Source organism: Dama dama, chromosome 18 (assembly GCF_033118175.1).
Source record: "Dama dama isolate Ldn47 chromosome 18, ASM3311817v1, whole genome shotgun sequence".
NCBI classification, from domain to species: Eukaryota; Metazoa; Chordata; class Mammalia; order Artiodactyla; family Cervidae; genus Dama; species Dama dama.
The window spans coordinates 3,241,474-3,262,611 of NC_083698.1; the positions used below are offsets into that span (position 1 = coordinate 3,241,474).

At 38.1% G+C, this 21,138-nt stretch overlaps 1 pseudogene; it reads left to right on the forward strand.

Annotated features, from left to right (window-relative positions):
* Positions 1-5,065: 5,065 nt before the first annotated feature.
* Positions 5,066-5,343, forward strand: LOC133072730 (small nuclear ribonucleoprotein E-like; annotated as a pseudogene).
* The last annotated feature ends 15,795 nt before the right edge of the window (positions 5,344-21,138 follow it).

A 21,138-nucleotide genomic window follows, 5' to 3' on the forward strand; every position in this document is an offset into this window, starting at 1 on the left:
AAATGCAAAAAACAAAATGGCTGTTGAGGAGGCCTTACAAATAGTTGTGAAAAGAAAAGAAGTGAAAAACAAAGGAGAAAAGGAAAGATATACCCATTTGAATGCAGAGTTCCAAAGACTAGCAAGAAGAGATGAGAAAGCCTGCCTCAGTGATCAATGCAAAGAAATAGAGGAAAAAAGTAGAATGGGAAAGAATATAGATCTCTTCAAGAAAATTAGAGATAGCAAGGGAACATTTCATGCAAAGATGGGCTCAATAAAAGACAGAAATGGTATGGACCTAAGAGAAGCTGAAGATATTAAGATGAGGTGACAAGAATACACAGAAGAACTGTACAAAATAGATCTTCACGTCTCAGATAATCATGATGGTATGATCACACACCTAGAGCCAGACATCCTGGAATGTGAATTCAAGTGAGCCTTAGGAAGCATCACAACTAACAAAGTTAGTGGAGGCGATGGAATTCCAGTTGAACTATTTCAAATCCTAAAAATGATGCTGTGAAAGTGCTACTCTCAATATGCCAGCAAATTTGGAAAACTCAGCAGTGGCCACAGGACTGGAAAAGCTCAGTTTTCATTCCAAACCCAAAGAAAGGCAATGGCAAAGAATGCTCAAACTACATCACGGTTGCACTCATCTCACATGCTAGTAAAGTAATGCTCAAAATTCTCCAAGCCAGACTTCAACAATACATGAACTGTGAACTTCCAGATGTTCAAGCTGGATTTAGAAAAGGCAGAGAAACCAGAGATCAAATTGCCAATATCTGCTGGACCATCAAAAAAGCAAGAGAGGACCAGAAAAACATCTATTTCTGCTTTTTTGACTATGCCAAAGCTTTTGACTGTGCGGATCACAATAAACTATGGAAAATTCTGAAAGAGATGGGAATACCAGACCACCTTACCTGTCTCCTGAGAAATCTGTATGCAGGTCAGGAAGCAACAATTAGTACTGGACATGAAACAACAGACTGGTTCCAAATAGGAAAAGGAGCACCTCAAGGCTCTATATTGTCACCCTGCTTCTTTTACTTATATACCGAGTACATCATGAGGAATGCTCGGCTGGATGAAGCACAAGCTGGAATTAAGATTGCCAGGAGAAATATCAATAACCTCAGATATGCAGATGACACCAACTTTATGGCAGAAAGTGAAGAAGAACTAAAGAGCCTCTTGGTGAAAGTGAAAATGAAGAATGAAAAAGTTGGCTTAAAGCTCAACATTCAGAAACTAAGATCTAAGCATCTGGTCCCATCTCTTTATGGCAAATGGATGGAGAAACAGCAGAAACAGTGGCTGACTTATTTTTTGGGGGGGAGGATGTTCCGAAATCACTGCAGATGGTGATTGCAGCCATGAAATTAAAATATGCTTACTCCTTGGAAGGAAAGTTATGATCAACCTAGACAGCATATTAAAAAAGCAGAGACCTTGTTGTCAACAAAGGTCCATCTAGTCAAGGCTATGCTTTTTCCAGTAGTCATGTATGGATGTGAGAGTTGGACTGTAAAGAAAGCTGAGCACCAAAGAATTGATGATTTTGAACTGTGGTGTTGGAAAAGACACTTGAGAGCCCCTTGGACTGCAAGGAGATCCAGCCAGTCCATCCTAAAGGAGATCAGTCCTGGGTGTTCATTGGAAGGACTGATGTTGAAGCTGAAACTCCAATACTTTGGCCACCTGATGAGAAGAGCTGACTCATTTGAAAAGACCCTGATGCTGGGAAAGATTAAGGGCAGGAGGAGAAGGGGATGACAGAAGATGAGATGGTTGGATGGCATCACCGACTCAATGGACATGAGTTTGGTTAACTCTGGGAGTTGGTGATAGAGAGGGAGGCCTGGCATGATTCAGTTCATGGGGTCACAAATAGCCAGACACAACTGAGCAGCTGAGCTGAATTGAGTGCAGCACTTTAACAGCATCATCTTTTAGGATTGGAAAGAGCTCAACTGGAATTCCATCACTTCCACTAGCTTTGTTCATAGTAATGCTTCCTATAGACCAATTGACTTCACACTCCAGGATGTCTGGCTCTAGGTGAGTGATCATACCATCATGGTTATCCAGGTCATTAAGGCCTTTATTATATAGTTCTTATTTGCATTTTTGCAACCTCTTCCTAATCTCTTCTGCTTCTGGTAGGTCCTTATGGTTTCTGTGCTTTAACATGCCCATCCTTGAAGGAAATGTTCCTTTGATATCTCCAATCATACCCATTCTCTTCTTTTCCTCTATATCTTTGCGTTATTCATTTAAGAAGGCCTTCTTATCTCCTTGCTGTTTCTCTAGAATCTGCATTCATTTGGTTTTATCTTTTCCTTTCTCCCTTGCCTTTCACTTCTCTTCCTTCCTCAGCTATTTGTAAAGCCTCCTCACAGAGCCGCTTTACCTTTATGCATTTCTATTTCTTGCAGATTAGTTTGGCCAACGTTGCCTGTGCAGTATTATGCACCTCTGTCCATAGTACTTCAGACACTCTACCAGATCTAAGCCTTTAAATATTTTGCCACTTCTACTGCATAATCATATGGGATTTGATTTATGTATACTGGAATGTCCTAGTGGTTTTCCCTATTGTCTTCAACTAAGTCTGAATTGTTTGATAAGGAGCTCATAATCTGAGCCACAGTTAGTTCCACATCTTATTTTTAGTGACTTAGTGTATAGGACTTTAGTGTATAGTGACTTTAGTGACTTTAGTGTATAGGACTTCTCCATCTTTGGCTGCAAAGAACATAATCAATCTAATTTTGGCATTGGCCATCTGGTGATGCCAATGTCTCTTGGTTTGTTGTAAAGGATGTTTTCTATGACCAGTGTGTTCTCTTGATAAAACTCTGGTAACTTTTACCCTGCTTGATTTTTCACTCCGAGGCCAAACTTGCCTGTTATTCTGGGTACCTCTTGGCTTCCTACTTTTTCATTCCAGTCTGCTATTGATACAAAGGACATTTGTATGTGTGTGTGTGTTCTAGAACGTGGTGTAGGTCTTCATAGAATTGTCAACTTCAGCTGCTTCAACACCAGTGATTGGGACATAGAGTTGGATTACTGTGATGTTGAATGGTTTGTTCTGGAAATGAACTGAGATTATCCTGCTGTTTTTGAGATTGTCCCCAGCTAATGCATTTCAGACTATTTTGTTGACTGTGTGGGCTACACCGTCTCTTCCACAGGATTCTTACCCACAGTAGTAGATATAATGGTCATTGGAATTAAATTCACCTATTTTGCATTAAGTTCACCTGTCCATTTTAGTTCACTGATTCCTAAGATGTAGATGTTCGATCTTGCCATCTCTTGCTTGATCATGCCCTATTTACCTCAATTTATGGACCAAACATTCTAGGTTCTTATGCAATATTGTTCTTACAGCATTGGGCTTCACTTTACCACTAGACACACCAGACACATCATTCCCACTTTGGCCCAGCCACTTCATTCTATTCATAATTGCCCTTCACTCTTCCCTTTATGGACTTCCCTGGTAGCTCAGCTGGTAAAGAATCCACCTGCAATGCAGAAGACCCCGGTTCAATTCTTAGGTAGGAAAGATCTGCTGGAGAAGGGATAGGCTACCCACTCCAGTATTCTTGGGCTTCCCTGGTGACCCAGCTGATAAAGAATCCACCTGCAATGTGGGAGACCTGCGTTCGATCCCCAGGTTGGAAAGATCCTCTAGAGAAGGAAACAGCTACCCACTCCAGTTCCGGCCTGGAAAATTCCACAGACTGTACAGTCCGTGGGGTCGCAAAGAGTTGGACACAACTAAGCGACTTTTACTTTCACTTCCCTGCTAGCATATCAGACACCTTTCAACCTGGGGGACTCATCTTCTGATGTCACATCTTTTTTCTTTTTCATACTGTTCATGAGGTTCTCCATGCAAGAAAACTGGAGCAGTCTGCCATTTCCTCCTCCAATGGGCCAAGTTTTGTCAGGACTATTCACTGTGATTCTTGAAGTGCTGAGGAGTGGCCCTGCATGGCAAGGCTCATAGCATCATAGAGTTACACAAGCCCCTTTGCCATGACACCCAAGTTTGTGATGCATCAAGGGGTCCCTGGTGCCTATGTTAGCTAATATATGGGTAGGTGGGTGAATGTGTAGAAGAATCTAATTGTCAATATTCTGGCTTATTATCACAAATGAAAATTTCATCCTTTGGTCATTTTGTCATGGATGAATACACCATGGCACTTTTCAAACTGGCATTTGTGGAGTAAATTTTTCAAACAAAACACAGGACTTCAATACTTATCTCACTAAAGTAACCTTTTTTCCACATTCTAGTTCAGGGACCCATCTTTCAAGCTTGATTTCACCAATCTTTACATGTCCTTTCCTTCTGACTTTCCCATTGACAAATTTATTAAGAAAAACTTGGGTCTTCATTCAGCCAACAAACACAGACCAAGTGGCTACTATGAGACAAGCCCAAAGGGCAGTTGAAGATAAATAGATGAATAAAGCATGACCTCTGCCCTTAAGACACCCACAACCTAGTAAGAGAGTAGAGACATAAATAGATGAGTATGTAACTAAGTGTTTAGTGCTGTTACAGAAGAAAGCTGAGTTCTGTGGGAATTGCAGGGGTTGACAGGTGAAGATGGAACAGGAGTCCCAAACAAATGGAAAAGCATTACAAAGTCAAGGATGTATCTCAAGAAGTGACAAGTATTTTAAGTGGTTGAAATATTGGTGAAAGTTAAGGAGGACAAGCCTGGAAGGCTATTAAAAAGATGTGATACATATTTACAATGGAATGTTACTAAACTACAAAATATTAAATGCTGCCATTTCTGATAACATTGATCTATCTAGAGGGAATTATGATAGGTGAAATAAACAGAAAAAGACAAATACCATATGATCTCACTTATAACAAAAAAATAAAACAATGAAAATAGATTGATAGATTCAGAGGATAAATGGATGGTTAGCAGAAGTGATGAAGGTGTGGTCTGGGCAAAATAGGTAAAGGTTATTAAGAGGTTCAAACTTCCCAGTTATGAAATAAATAAGCCACAGGTCTTTGTGAACTTCCACCATGGTGTACTTGGGTCAGGGCCTGAACATGAAAACAGTGATGGTGCAGCCCATCAAGCTCATCTTCAGATACTTGGAACATAGATCTCAGATTCAGGTGTGGTTTATGAGCAAGTGAATAGGTGGATAGAGGGCTTTATCATTTGTTTTGATGAGTATATGAACCTCGTATTAGATGATGAAGAAGAGAGTCAATCTAAAACAAAGTCAGGAAAATAAATGGGTCAGATCATGCTAAAAGGCGATAACATTATACTGCTCCAAAGTGTATCTGACTAGAAATGATCAATGAAGTGAGAAATCATTTGAAAAAACAGTTGGTTTTTTTAAGTGTCTTTTGTTAGAGACTTTGTCAGTTATTTCTAAAACAGGTTCATATTGTTTTGCTCATCCTTATGCTATTACCAGATAACAATAAATGCTGGGGGCTTGTTTTTATAAAAATAAACCACAGGGATTAAATATACAACATAAATAATATGATCAGTAATATAATTACTTTATATAGGAACAGATGATTTCTCGACTTATCATGAGGATCACTGTATAATGCATGCAAATGTCAAATCAATATGTAGTTCACCTGAAACTAACACAATATTGCCTGCAACTATATTCCATAAATAATAATAATGAATCTTAAAATAACACTTGTAATGTGAAAAATAAAACTAATTAGGAATAAATGTAGTTTATAACTTATGTCTACATGGAGTTTATACTTAAAGAAATTAAAGCAACTGAGAAAAATACTATGTCCATAAGATGAAAAGTTTCATCTTTTCATGATGAAAAGTGTGAAAAGAAATATTCATACTCAGTATGAATATTCAGAATCTCCTCAAACCAGTCTGATTCAGGTCTGTTCCTAGACAATCCCAGCAAGTGTGTGTGTGTTTGTGTGTGTGTACACATTGATGAGCTCATTCTTGAAAACATAACATTCAAATGATCAATAGTAGGGTGTGGGCTTCCCTGATAGCTCAGTTGGTAAAGAGTCCTCCTGCAATGCAGAAGCCCTTGGTTGGATTCCTGGATAGGGAAGATCTGCTGGAGAAGGGATAGGCTACCCACTCCAGTATTCTTGGGCTTCCCATGTGGTTCACCTTGTAAAGAATCCACCTGCAATGTGGGAGACCTGGGTTCTATCCCTGGGTTGGGAAGATCCCCTGGAGAATGAAAGGCTACCCGCTCTGGTATTCTGGCCTAGACAATTCCATGGACTGTATAGTCCATGGGATCGCAAAGAGTCAGACACAACTGAATGACTTTCACTTTCATTTTCATAGTAGGGTCATGCTCAGTCATGTCGGACTAATTACGACCCCATGGACTGTAGCCCACGAGGCTCCTCTGTCTATGAGATTCTCCAGGCGAAAACACTGGAGTGGATTGACAGTTTCCTTCTCCAGGGGATCTTCCTGACTGGGGTTGAACCCACATATTTGTGTCTCCTCATTGGCAGGGGGGTTCTTTACCATTAGCACTGCCTGGGAAGCCCCTATAGTATGGCAAGAAGTACCAAAGAACAAATCATACAGTCTCTCATATCATTTACTGTTTACTGCAAAGAATAAGCAATAAGGTAGTGGAATATTGGTGCAAAAATATGACAGAGACCAATTAAAGAATTAAGAATCTTGAGATGGACTCACACTTGTTTATTTGATTTAAGACAAAATCTTCACTCTTTATCAGTAGGGGAAAGGATTAACCTCTTCAACAAATGACCTAAGGGCAGTTGGAAATCCATACAGAAGAAAAACAATAAATCTTAAAATATTTGAAAATTTGAGAGAAATTACAAACCTCAAACAGCTAAGCTTCTAAAATAAAGCATAGGAAATTTCTTCATGAAGTCTGAAAGACTGTGATTTTTAAAAGAGGATGCATTTCTTAAATTGTGCTAGAATAAATTTCTTATTTTGTTCAACAAAATAGCATTAAGAAAAAAATCAAGTTCATTTCAGTCACTGAGTCATGTCGAACTCTTTGTGACACCATGGACGGCAGCACGCCAGGCCTCCCTGTCCATCACCAACTCCTGGAGTTTACCCAAACTCATGTCCATCGAGTCAGTGATGCCATCCAGCCATCTCATCCTCTGTCATCCCCCTCTCCTCCTGCCTTCAATCTTTCCCAGCATTAGGGTCTTTTAAATGAGTCAGTTCTTCGCATCAGGTGGCCAAAGTATTGGAGTTTCAGCTTCAGCATCAGTACTTCCAATTCCATCAGTCCTTCAGCAATCAGTCCAAAAGGACTGATTTCCTTTAGAATTGACTGGTTAGATCTCCTTGCAGTTCAAGGGACCCTCACGAGTCTTCTCCAACGTCACAGTTCAAAAGCATCAATTTTTATGCACTCAGCTTTCTTTATAGTCCAACTCTTACATACACACATGACTACTGGAAAAACCATAGCTTTGACTAGATGGACATTTTTGACAAGGTAATGTCTCTGCTTTTTAATATGCTGTCTAGGTTGGTCATAACTTTCCTTCCAAGGAGTAAGCTTCTTTTAATTTCATGACTGCAGTCACCATCTCCAGTGATTTTAGTGTCCAAAAAAATAAAGTCTGTCACTGTTTCCCCATCTATTTGCCATGAAGTGATGGGATCAGATGCCATGATCTTAGTTTTCTGAATGTTGAGCTTTAAGCCAACTTTTTCACTCTCCATTTTCACTTTCATCAAGAGGCTCTTTAGTTCTTCTCCACTTTCTGCCATAGGGTGGTGTCATCTGCATATCTGAGGTTATTGATATTTCTCCCTACAGTCTTGATTCCAGCTTGTGCTTCATCCAGCCCAGTGTTTCTCATGATGTACTCTGCATATAAGTTAAATAGCAGGGTGACAATATACAGCCTTGATGTACTCCTTTTCCTATTTGGAATCAGTCTGTTGTTCCCTGTCCAGTTCTAACTGTTGCTTCCTGAACTGCATGCAGATTTCTCAAGAGCCAGGTCAGGTGGTCTGGTATTCCCAACTCTTTAAGAGTTCCACAGTTTGTTGTGGTCCACACAGTCAAAGGCTTTGGCATAGTCAATAAAGCAAAAATGGATGTTTTTTTCTGGACTTCTCTTGCTTTTTCAATGATCCAACAGATGTTGGCAATTTAATCTCTGGTTCCTCTGCCTTTTCTAAATCTGGCTTGAACATCTGGAAGTTCACAGTTCACATACTGTTGAAGCCTGGCTTGGAGAATTTTGAGGATTACTTCACTAGCATGTGAGATGAGTGTAATGGTGCAGTAGTTTGAGCATTCTTTGGCATTGCCTTTTTTTGGGATTGGAATGAATACTGACCTTTTCCAGTCCTGTTACCAGTGCTGAGTTTTCCAAATTTACTGCCAGATTGAGTGCAGCACTTTCACAGCATCCTCTTTTCGGATTTGAATTACCTCAACTGGAATTCCATCACCTCCACTAGTTTTGTTCATAGTGATGCTTCCTAAGGCCCATTTGACTTCACATTGCAGGATGTCTGGCTCTAGGTGAGTGATCATACCATTGTGATTATCTGGGTTGTGAAGATCTTTTTTGTATAGTTCTCCTGTGTATTCTTAGTATGTTTTGCTTCTATTAGGCCCATACCATTTCTGTCCACTGTTGTACCCATCTTTGCATGAAATGTTCCCTTGATATCTCTAATTTTCTTGAAGAAATCTCTAGTATTTCCCATTCTATTGTTTTCCTTTATTTTTTTGTATTGATCACTGAGGAAGGCTTTCTTATCTCTCCTGACTATTCTTTGGAACTCTGCATTCAAATGGGTATATCTTTCCTTTTCTCCTTTGCTTTTTGCTTCAAAGAATATTTCACAATTCATATCTGACTAAAGGACTCTGTAGAATAAATTAGGTACAATCATAAATACAATTTTAAAATACAGATAACCTAAGTAGAGAAAAAAAAAGGAAAAGTTTTTGAGTAGCCTCTTCCCAAAAAGAATATCAAAATGTTGATGAATAAATTAAAATTTGCTCACCACCATTAGTTTAGAGAAATGTAAATTGTAAGCACCATTAGATACCATGCTTTAGCAACTAGAATAATAAAATTAAAAGCACTGATTCTTCCAGATGTTGGTGTGAATGTAGACCTGTTAGAAACTTCTTATACTACTGATGCAAGGTTGAATTGGAAAATATTTTGCAGTACCCCTTACTAGGTATTAATATATGCATACCTTGTGATATTGAATGTCAGATCCTGGATATTTAGCTATAAGAAATCAGGGTTTATGTTCACCAAAAAAAACATGTAAATGTTGCTTATAGCACCTTTGTTGTTATAGCCACAGACTGGAAACTCGTATATTAATAGTGGTGTATTTATTGAATGAAATTCAGTACACAAATGAAAAAAAAAAAAAAACAATACTGGTATATATAGCAAGTCTCTGTGTAAGCTTTATATTTCTCTAGTATCCATCATCACTTATCTCTCTACCTATCCCTTGACTTCCTACTTTTGCATTCCAATCCCCGTGACGAAAAGGGCAGCTTTTTTTATTGATAGTCCTATAAGGTCTTGTAGGTTTTAACAGGTCAACTTCGGCTTCTTCAGCATCAGTGGTTAGGGCATAGATTAGGATGAGCATGATATTGAATGGTTTGCCTTGGAAAGAACTGAGATCATTCTGTAGTTTTTGAGATTGCACCCAAGTACTGCACTCCAACTTTTTTGTAGGCTATGAGGGAGTAGCTCCATTTCTTCTAAGGGATTCTTGTACACAGTAATAGATACAATGGTCATCTGAATTAAATTCGCCCATTCCCAGATTCACATTATCTTTCTGAAGACAAAAAGAGGCCTAAAAGAATCCTAATTAAACTTCACAGTTGCCTGATACATATTTTTTGTGTGTGAGAGAAAGAAATATCCTATTATGAAATCATTTTTCTATACATCTTGGAGTTAACTAGTCTTAAGTAAACTATCTACTTACATACTAAAAACAACCCCATGAAAAAGCTATTACCGTCCTTAGTTTGAAAATGAGAAATAGACATTTGCAGCCTAAGTGCCTGATGAAAAGCCAGCAGCTAGATGGGGTCTGAACCAGAATTCCTACCCATGGTATCAGACCACAGATCTCAAGGTGTCTATTATGATCCTTATGATGTCACACTGGACTTTATAGCAAAGCAAGCATACATTTTAGCTACTGCCGCTGTATCTTGCATCAAATTGAGACAGGTTGCAATGCTGAGTGTCCGTCATCTTATATGTCTTTGTCCCTACCAATGATCCCTTTGGTCTCTGTCACTCTCCACCTACTGTGCCTTCAGGGCTAACTGAACCCTTCCAATGGATCTTTATATTAATTAAGATAATCTCTCAATTTTCATCCTGGCATTGCTGAGCTGAGGGCTAGAGAGCTATTCTATCCCTTTTGGTGAATTTCTGTCTGCTTATATCCATACAATTTATTGTTTAAAATCTCAAAGGTCAACCTTTTTTCTTTCAATTCTTACTGGTCCCTTGATGTGGTCCCCAGGGTTCAGCTCTGGAGCTAACATGCAAGTGCAGATGCAAACTCCAGGGCAGGTGAATCCAGCGCTCAGCACCATTCTGCTATCAGAGCGCCCTTCCATTAGCTGTCCGTTAATAAAATGGCTAAGCTTTATTTTCTGATTAACCTTGAATATTTCAATTTCAAGAGCATGGTCTCCATCACATAGAAGCTAATATTTGAATGGCCATGTATATGTTGCAAAGTATATATCTCAGTTCGGTTCAGTCACTGAGCCATGTCCAACTCTTTGTGACCCCCATGGACTGCAGCATATATATATATATATATACATATATATATATATGTATATATATAAACTCATTTATTCCCCTAATAATTCTCGAGAGAGGTGTTGTCTTCTCAGTTTGCAGATGGTTACTGGAAGCTCAGATAGGACCTGAGAGGTGATGGGTTGCCTTCTTTAAGAGCTGGAGAATCTTGGGGTAAATGTGAGTCTCTGGAATTTGTCTCCTCTTCTCCACAATGGAAATAATGTTTTCACATGGAGTTGTTGACAGAATTTACATCGCATTCACATGGTGCTTAACATGTTACAATAAAATGGTCATATATCACATGCTTCATATATAGTAACCTTGTTATCATTATGATCAATTTATTATCCTAATTATGGCAGAGGGAGACAAAAACTCAGGTGGCACAGACCCTAACTGTAATGCTCTTGTAGTCCTTCATAAAATGAAAGATTTTTGTATTTTAGACACTGACATTTTAGAGGCACTATTAAATGGTACTTTGAAAGCTACATATTTTCAAGTTTCTCTGAAATTAGCATCTTGTGATGCATCGTTCAATCTGAATTATCCCACAATGAGAACATCCTGAGTCCCTGTGAGTGTTTTCATTAACTTTGTTAATGACCCTGCCCCTAAATTTCTATAGAGAATGCAGTCTTGATGAGCAGTGATTTCATTCCAGCCTAATAAAAATGATTGCAGAGGAGGCTGTTAGATTTTAAGGTCATGCAATGACTCTGTATATAAACTACTTTTTGTTTTGTTAACTACAAGTATTTTTGAAAACATATTATTCTCAACAACACAATCTATTGGTAACTAGCTTTCCTTGAAATTACTATTCAGTCCAATGTGATGAGTCCTTTGAATAATGGGGTCTTATCTGGTTGTTGTATATTCATGTTTAGCTGCTATATTTATGAATATCTAGTGAGTACTATTTATGCCTAATAATGTTCTACACATGGAAGGATATTTACTATACTTGCCTTTGATGTTTTTCTAAGCATTATTTGGAAAATACTAAGACTTCATTAGCTTGAAAAATTATCTTTGCTTAGAGTAATTTAAAGAAAGAAAGTTTATTCTTACTGCAAATCATTTGGATAATAAATTTGATATTCTTAAAGAACAAAGAATTCAAAATATGGCATGCTAAATAGAGGTTAGAGAGCAGTGGGGAGATATTTTAAAAACTCATTTGAAGTCCACAGCACTCAAAGTTAGACTTAACTAAATTGTATTTATCATTCAGAAAATGGACATATTCCTATCACATTGCATTATTTAACACTTTACCCCTGTACTGTTATCGCTAAATGTTATCAATTTTAGACTGCCACAAAGTTCATGGTGTATATATGTGTATGTGTGTGTTTTAATAACCATTTTTCAACAATTTTAACCAGTTAGGAAAATAATACACTTGGAAATATATCTCTTCCAAAGCATAAGATTTTCATTTTCGCTGTAGAGATCTTTTTTTAAGAGGAACAATTAAAAATTTAATGTACTCACTCTGACTAATCAAATAGATAACTTCTTTCCTTTTGGAAAAAAAAAAAAAATGTATCATTCACCTTTCTGAGATGGAAAGCTATCTATTGCATTTCTAAAGAATGACATTTTCCTAAATCCAAGGTGTTTTGGAATCCTCAAATCTGAATGAGAAATTCCCCACAGTCATTACTCCTGTGAAATAACAGGCAGGAAAAGCAAGGATGAAATAGTTGAGACGTCAGAAGCGCTGACCTGTCGAAACAATGCTATTGTCCTAGGGCAGATCTGGGCACAGCTGCCAAGGCAGGGACTGGGCCTTTGGTGGGGCATCACTGCACAACTGCCCGGGAGAATGGTATTATATTGGCTTCCCATCCTGCGGGCTCCCAGCCTTGAAGGTAAGCAAGAGAATCCTATCTTCCCCCAAGAACCTGTAGTGACACCACTCAGCATCAAGAAAAAGAGCTGAGCAATAACCCTCAAGAGAGACACAGATCTCTAGGATTCCAGGTAGGAAAGAGGTGGTGATGCCCGTGCAACCCCAATAGACAACATCTCTGTGCCTGAAAAAAGCAAGGAAAAGCAGAAAAAGACTCACAAATGTAGAAAACAAACTTATGTTACCTAAGGGGAACAGCAGAGGGAGGATAAATTAGAAGTTTGGGATTAACAGATATACACTACTATATATAAGGTAGATAAGCAAAAGGGACCCACTGTATAGCAAGGAGGACTGTGTTCAATATCTTATAATAATGCATAAGAGAATATAAAAAACAATATGCATATATATATATATATGGAGAAGGAAATGTGAACCCTCTCCAGTATTCTTGCCTGGAGAATGCCATGGACAGAGGAGCCTGGCAGGCTGCATTCCATGGAGTCACAAGGGTCGGACATAACTTAGCAACTAAATCACCACCCAAACACATTTATCAATGCTGTATGTATACACACACACACACACACACACACACACACTTTGTTGTTGCTGTTTAGTTGTCCAGTTGTGGCCAACTCTTTGCGACCCCCTGGACGGCAGGGTGCAAGTCCTCTCTGTCCATACCGTCTCCTGGAATTTGCCCAAGTTCATTGTGTCGGTGATTCCTATACATATATGTGTATAACTGAATCACTTTGCTGTACCTAGGGAACTAATACAACATTGCAAATTAACTATATTTCAATAGAACTTTATTAAAAAGTAGGGAAATTGGACTTCTCCCTCAAAGCCATACCTTGCTTTGATTTTGAAAATAGATATGGCATTTCTTAAACTTCAATGCCACTGAGCAATGCAAATTGTCTATGTATTCTAAAAATTCTGCAAATGGAAAATCGAGCTCTTTGCAGATTCTTACCCCCTATATGCCTTCATATTCACTTCATGTTTCCATTGGGGCCATAATAGGGAAGCATTCTCCATAAAAAAAGGAAAAGAGAAAACAATCAACAAACAAAAATAACTTTGAGTTGGCAGCATTGCATTTTCAAGGAATTACATGGTAGCCCATGTTATGGAGAGAATCGTGCTACTATTTGATGTCTATTTGATTTCTTGGATTCAGTATCACACTGTTTGGTAGTTTCATGTTTCCTTTGAAGTGTTCAGGCATTAAGATATGTTCTGAATTCTATGAGCTTTAATTTTTAAATTTGTTGACTCTGAGGACCCTTGGTATTTACTTAAATGTATGATCCGGACTTTCATATTGTCTGCAATCCTTCAGCACCAGTTCTTCTCGGAAACCCCATTGGGATATCAGGTGGCAAGACCGCCCCATGCGTCTTCATGTTTGTTTCTGTCTGGATCCCAAAGACAGATACAGAACAAACAACAAACAAACTTGAATAAGCCACACATTTCTGTCAATAGCTCCTCCCCATTCTGATGTCAGGCTGGTTTATCTGCACCACCTACGTGTCCCATTCCACCTGCTGTGCTGGATTGTGAGATTTCCTGCCTGAGACTGTGGGCAGCAGCCCTTTCTTGCCTCAAGCCTAGAGGAGATATTTCATCCAAGACAGGAGTGGTAATTCCCAGATCTCCCCAGTGTCTGTCCCACTCATCTCCCATGTAGACTGTCTGGCTTTAACTGTACAACTACTTACATCCCCTCTACCTGTCTATTATCTGGAAGTTCACTGTTCTTACTTTCAACATGTTATTATTCATCTCTTTAAATGTAAGCGACAGGAAGCCACCAGAATTATGGGGAATATTCCTCAGTCATTGAGGCATAAATTATCAGTGATTCTAATGAGAATTTTTACATCTATCTAAAAGTGAAAATGCTTCAGAATTCTCTGCTTAGGAATTTTTTCTGTCTTTTCAGGTTATAGGCATAGAAGCCTTATAAATGAGCTAAGAAGCTTTGTATCTTTTCTTGGATACTGTTTATTCTGTTACAAAATATAGCTGAGAAATGATCCATTCTTTGAAACTTTGCTTGGAAAACTTTTTGAATCTGACACACTTTTCCAAGGAGAAGATCACTGGCTAATATCTGCATTTGTCTATAGTTAAGGCGCTATTCAAATTAACTGCTTTTTTCAGGTTCAAGTTACATAATGACTCATTTTACTAATATTTTCAAATGTTTTGGACTGATGTATATTTTCAGTGCATTTCAGTGCATGTCCTCAGTAATTTTCTCATTTATATTTTTTAATAGATAATTTCATGTTTACTTTCCTTTCTCTGACACAATTAGTTTTTAATTCAAAGTGTATATACGTGAAGTTAAATGGACCTTAGGAAACATTATTATGAACAAAGCTAGTGGAGGTGATAGAATTCCAGCTGAGCTATCTCAAATCCTAAAAGATGATGCTGTTAAAGTGCTGCACTCAATATGCCAGTAAATTTGGAAAACTCAGCAGTGGCCACAGGACTGGAAAAGATTAGTTTTCATTCCAATCCCAAAGAAGGACAATGCCAAAGAATGTTCAAACTACTGCACAGTTGTGCTAGTTCACTTGCTAGCAAGGTAATGCTCAAAATCTTTCAAGCTAGGCTTCAACAGTAAATGAACCAAGAACTTCCAGATGTATAAGCTGGATTTAGAAAATGCAGAGGAATCAGAGATCAAATTTCCAACATCCATTGGATCATAGAAAAAGCAAGGGAATTCCAGAAAAACATCTGCTTCATCGACTACACTAAAGCCTTTAACTGTGAGGATCACAACAATCTGTGGAAAATCCTTAAAGAGATGGAATTACCAGATCACCTTATCTGCCTCCTGAGAAACCTGTATGCAAGTCAAAAATAAACAGAACTGGACATGGAACCACTGACTAGTTCAAAATCGGGAAAGGAGTACTTCAAAGCTGTATATTGTCACCCTGCTTATTTAACTTATACGCAGAGTACATCTGATGAAATGCCAGGCTCAATGAAGCACAAGCTGGAAGCAAGATTTCTGGGAGAATTGTCAATAACCTCAGATATGCAGATGACACCACCCTAATGGCACAAACTGAAGAGGAACTAAAGAGCTTCTTGATGAAAGTGAGAGAGGAGAGTGAAAAGGCTGGCTTAAAACTCAGCATTCAAACAACGAAGATCATGGCAACTGGTCCCATCACTTCATGGCAAATAGATGAGGAAACAAGGGAAACAGTGACAGAATTTATTTTCTTTGGCTCCAAAATCACTGCAGATGGTGACTGCAGCCATGAAATTAAAAGAGGCTTGCTCCTTGGAAGAAAAGCTATGACAATTCTAGACAGCATATTAAAAAGCAGAGACAACACTTGGCTGACAAAGGTGCATATACTCAAAGGTATAGTTTTTACAGTAGTCATGTACAGATGTGACAGTTAGACCATAAGGAAGGCTGAATATCAAAGGATTGATGCTTTTGAACTGTGGTGCTGGAGAAGACTCTTGAGAGTCTCTTGAACTGCAAGGAGGTCAAGCCAATCAATCATAAAAGAAATCAACCTTGAATATTCATGGGAAGGATTAATGCTGAAGCTGAAGCCGCAGTACTTTCATCACCTGATGTGAAGAGAAAGGACTCACTGGAAAGGACTCTGATGCTGGGAAAGATTGAGGGCAGGAAGAGAAGGGTGAGAAGGGACAGAAGATGAGATGGTTGGGTGGCATCATTGACTCAATGGACATGAGTCTGAGCAAACTTCAAGAAATAGTGAAGGGCAGGGAAGCCTGGCATGGTGTAGTCTATGGAGTCACCAACTTAGGCAAGACTAAGTGACTGAACAACAAATATTTTCCTTAAATGTATTTTTCCTTAAAATTTGTTATACGATTTTAACACAAGTGTTGAAACTAAATACCATATAAAAGCATGGAAGTGATAACATAAGCACTCTCTCTTTAATGTATATGCAACCTGTATTTATTTTTAATATGTTAATTTGTCTTTTCTTGAAGAGGTATGTTAAAGCTACTCCTTCTGATTAATTTCTCAAATTTTCATTTTCTTTCTAGTGTCTTTGTATGTGTAATTTGAAACTCTGGCATTGAAAGTATTAAGAATCTTGATTCTTGGATTCTTGTCATCTTGGAGAAAAAAAAATTGTCAATATTAAATATATGTATCCTTTCCTTTTAAACTTGAGATATATTTTCTCTACATTAAATTAGGTCTATTTACTCCTCTTGTCAGCATGTGCCATTTGTAGATCATTTTTATTCCTTTACTTTTAACCTTTTTATGTGATTTATAGTACATCTAGTTAGATTTTATTTTTATCAGTATCACTGATATATTTTAAGATGCACAGCTAATTAACTAACTTTCCTGATATTAAATATTTTATGTTTTATTTTATCATGCATTTTTCTCCTTTGTTTCTGATGTTTTGAATTCGAAACCACATAGAAATGATGCTCCAAATCCCATCCAATATATGTATGCTAGTATGCGTCATTGAAAAAGACTCTGATGCTGGGAAAGATTGAAAGCAAAAGGAGAAGGGTGTGGCAGAGGATGAAATGGTTAAATAGCATCACTGACTCAAAACATAAATTGGAGCAAAGCCTGGAGATAGTTGTGGACAGAGGAGCCTGGCATGCTGTAGTCCTTGGGATCACAAAGCTGGACGTGACTTAGCCACGGAGCAACAACATGCCTCAGTCACTGGGCTTCCCTGGTGAGTCAGAAGTAAAGGGTCTGCTTGCCAATGCAGGAGACACAGAAGATGTGGGTTAGATCCCTGAGGAGGGAACATCCCTTGGAGAAGGATATGGTGACCCACTCCACTATTCTTGCCTGGGAAATTCCATGGACAGAGGAGCATGGTCAGCAGTCCTTGGGGTTGCAAAAGAGTTGGACATGACTTAGCAACTAACAACAAACAACATGCCCCAGTCACTAGTTCTACACAGAGATAGAGATATAGGTATATATTTCATATGCATTTTTACTCTAAAGTTTATTTCTTCAGGAAGATATTTTATCTATGTTATATATACTTTATGCTATGTAGCATCTTTCTTCTATGTAAACTAATTAGTAACAATAACATTATCAATAATAATAATCATAAGTATAATTTGGCTTTGTTCCTATATCAATTTATCTATTTGGTTACATAGTTCATCCATTGAGATATATAGGTAGATATAAATTAAATTTGTAATGTGTAATTTTTAATTTTAATTTTTATTCAGATAATTTCTTTAAATATATGTGACTTTTCAAGATATATAGCTTAATCATACCAGAGTTTTCTTCTAACTCCTTCGTCAAATCTTCAGGTGTTAGTTCTCTATATTGTTTCCTCAATTTTATATTTAAAGATCATCATTTCACCCATTGTTATTTCACTTGTCTTTTTCCCAGTATTTATCATAGGGTTGTAGGGAAGTTACAATGATTTCTTATCTGCTTGGGTGGCAAGCATTTTGCTCCTACCAGAGAGTAGGTACGAACATGTCTTTACAGACCTGTGCCTTTATATCCTCTTCACCCACCACTTCAGCATGGAGACAAAAGCCACTGTGTAGCATCAGTGGGCGAAGAGGCTAACAACTTCAGTATTGTAAATTGATTTTCTAACTCCAAAATTATCCCAAATGTAACTTAAGCATATTTTAATTATCTGAGCTTACTACTCCTTGATTTCACTCCTGTAATTGAAAGATTTTGTTCTACATGTGTTTTTCCCTATAAACACTTTTTTGTTGTTACTGTTTTCTCTTTAGGTTTAACATCTTTTTTTTTTTTTTCACCTTAGGAAACTTCCAACCCACCACACAATTTTTTAAAACGTGGACAACAGTCAAGAATGTGTGAACATATTGCTGATTTACAGAATTAAAACTAAATGTGAAATTTGAAAAATCCCCATATAATATTGAGAAAAGAAACAATGTTCTTCATAACTGACTTAAGGGTATTTATTAGTATGTTGCTATCTGAAAGTAATGTCATCAAGTATGCTTATTTTGGGAATAACATTAAATAATTCTAAGTGTGTGTGCTCAGTTGGGTCTGACTCTTTGCGACCCCATGGACTGTAGCCTGCCAGGTTCCTCTGTCCATGGGTTTTTAGGCAAAAATACTGGAGTGGGTTGCCATTTCTTCCTCCAAGGGATCTTCCTGATCCAATGATCAAACCTGTATCTCCTGCTTCTCCTACACTGACAAGAAGACTTTTTACCCCCTGGGACTTCAGAGAAGCCCAATAATTCAAAAAGTAATCTCAAATGTCAACATCTTTGAAAAACATCCATTGAATAGAATCAATATGATGTTATCTATCTTTCTGAAAAAGACAAATGATGAATTAATGGAGAATTACAAATTATCTTGGAATAAGCATCCTTGAGGACTTTGGAAAAGAAACAGTAAAGACATGGCAGAGTCCATTCTTAGAAGGACAAGGACATGTTAACACTGTTAGGCTTCCCAGGTGACACAGGGGTAAAGAACCCACTTGCCAATTCAGGAGATGCAGGAGACTTGAGTTGGATCCCTGGGTCAGGAAGTTCCCTTGGAGAAGGAAATGGCAACCTATTCCAATATTCTTTCATGGAAAACTCCATGGACAAAGCAGCCTGGTGGGCTACAGTCCAAGGGTCACAAAGAGTCGGACATGTTAACACTGTTACTTGAAGTCAGAAAATTGTTATTGTCTAGAATGCTAAGGATAGTTGATTTTTCATAAAATAGAACATACTTTAGCCTAATAGTATCTATGTCTAGCCATCTGGTTAGACCTTAGCTGTTAGGGAGACATGCCTGAAGAATTAGTTTTTGCAATGATACCAGCTTGGTTTCACTGATAAGTTCTATCAAATCAAGGTTTCTTTCCTCACTTAGATTTTTGATTGCTCCGCTTCTGAAAAGATGAGCTTTTAGGAGAAGGCAGAATTGAGATGCAAATGAGACTGTGAGAGTGTGAGCGTTACAGTGTCCTCAGTCAGCACCGCCTGATGGGGATTGGCTGATCATTCATTAATGCAGCCATTCTGTCACTCGGTAAATATGCGTTGAGCACTTACAGTGATATAGAGACTTACTATATGGAGCTCTGGATATATATCTTTTTAAAGTGAATAAGCCACAAATTTCAGACAGAGTAGACAATGGACACATAATTTAAAAAGTGTGATAAATGCAACTGGGGTCATGGAGGAGCCAACTTTCAGAAAATAATGGATGGAGGCAAACAGCAATCTCAGTTGTAGATCTGTGATGTGGACAGTTAATAAGGATCCCAAGTGCAGGTCAAAGAAGTGATTCCTTTTACAAAGAAACAATTTTGAAATTCAAAGTATTTTCTATGTGAACTGATGAATCACCTGTTCTGTCTTACTGAATCTCCTAACCCACAAGTACAGTTATGATAAAACAATGCATTTCCATGAAGGGAAGAGCACACTGCCATCAAGACTGAGATGGATAAACTTCAGTGTTAATCTCTCCTAGACACCAGTCCTGTAAGTTCAGAAAAAAAAAAAAAAAAAAAATCCCCATCTATTTAAACAAAAAAAAATATGTTTTTACTTTCATATGCTTTATTTAGTCCAATTTGATCACATATATTTCTCAATATCAATTTACAAGGTCAGTTTTCATTCCAATCCCAAAGAATGGCAATGCCAAAGAATGTTCAAACTACCACACAATTAAGCTCATTTGACATGCTAGTAAGGTTAGGCTCAAAATCGTTTGAGTGAACTGAGAACTTGCAGAGGTACAAGAGGATTTAGAAAAGGTAGAAGAAACAGATCAAATTGCTAACAGTTTCTGGACCATGGAGAAAGCAAGGGAATTCTAGAAAACCATCTACTTCTTTACTGGATACGCTAAAGCCTTTGATTGTGTGGAACACAACAGAATGTGGAAAATTCTTAGAGATTAGAGTACCAGAGCACCTTACCTGCCTCCTGAGAAACCTGTTTGTGGGTCAAGAAGGAACAGTTAGAACTTTACACAGAACAACTGACTGGTTCACAGTTGGGAAAGGAGTACAACAAGGCTGTGTACTGTCACCCTGTTGATTTAATTTATATGCAGAGTGCTTCTGCTTGGTCAGTCAGTCGTGTCCAGCTCTTTGTGAACTCGGACTATAGCCCACCAGTATCCTCTGTCTATGGGGTTCTCCTCACAAGAATACTGGAGGGGGTTGCCATTCCTTTCTCCAAGGGATCTTCCCAATCCAGGAGTCAAACTCGGGTCTTCCACATTGTAGGCAGATTCCATACCATCTGAGCCACCAGGGAAGCCCATACATCATGCCAAATGCCAGGCTGCATGAACCACAAGTTTGAACGAGATTGCCAGGAGAAATATCAACAACCTCAGGTATGCCAC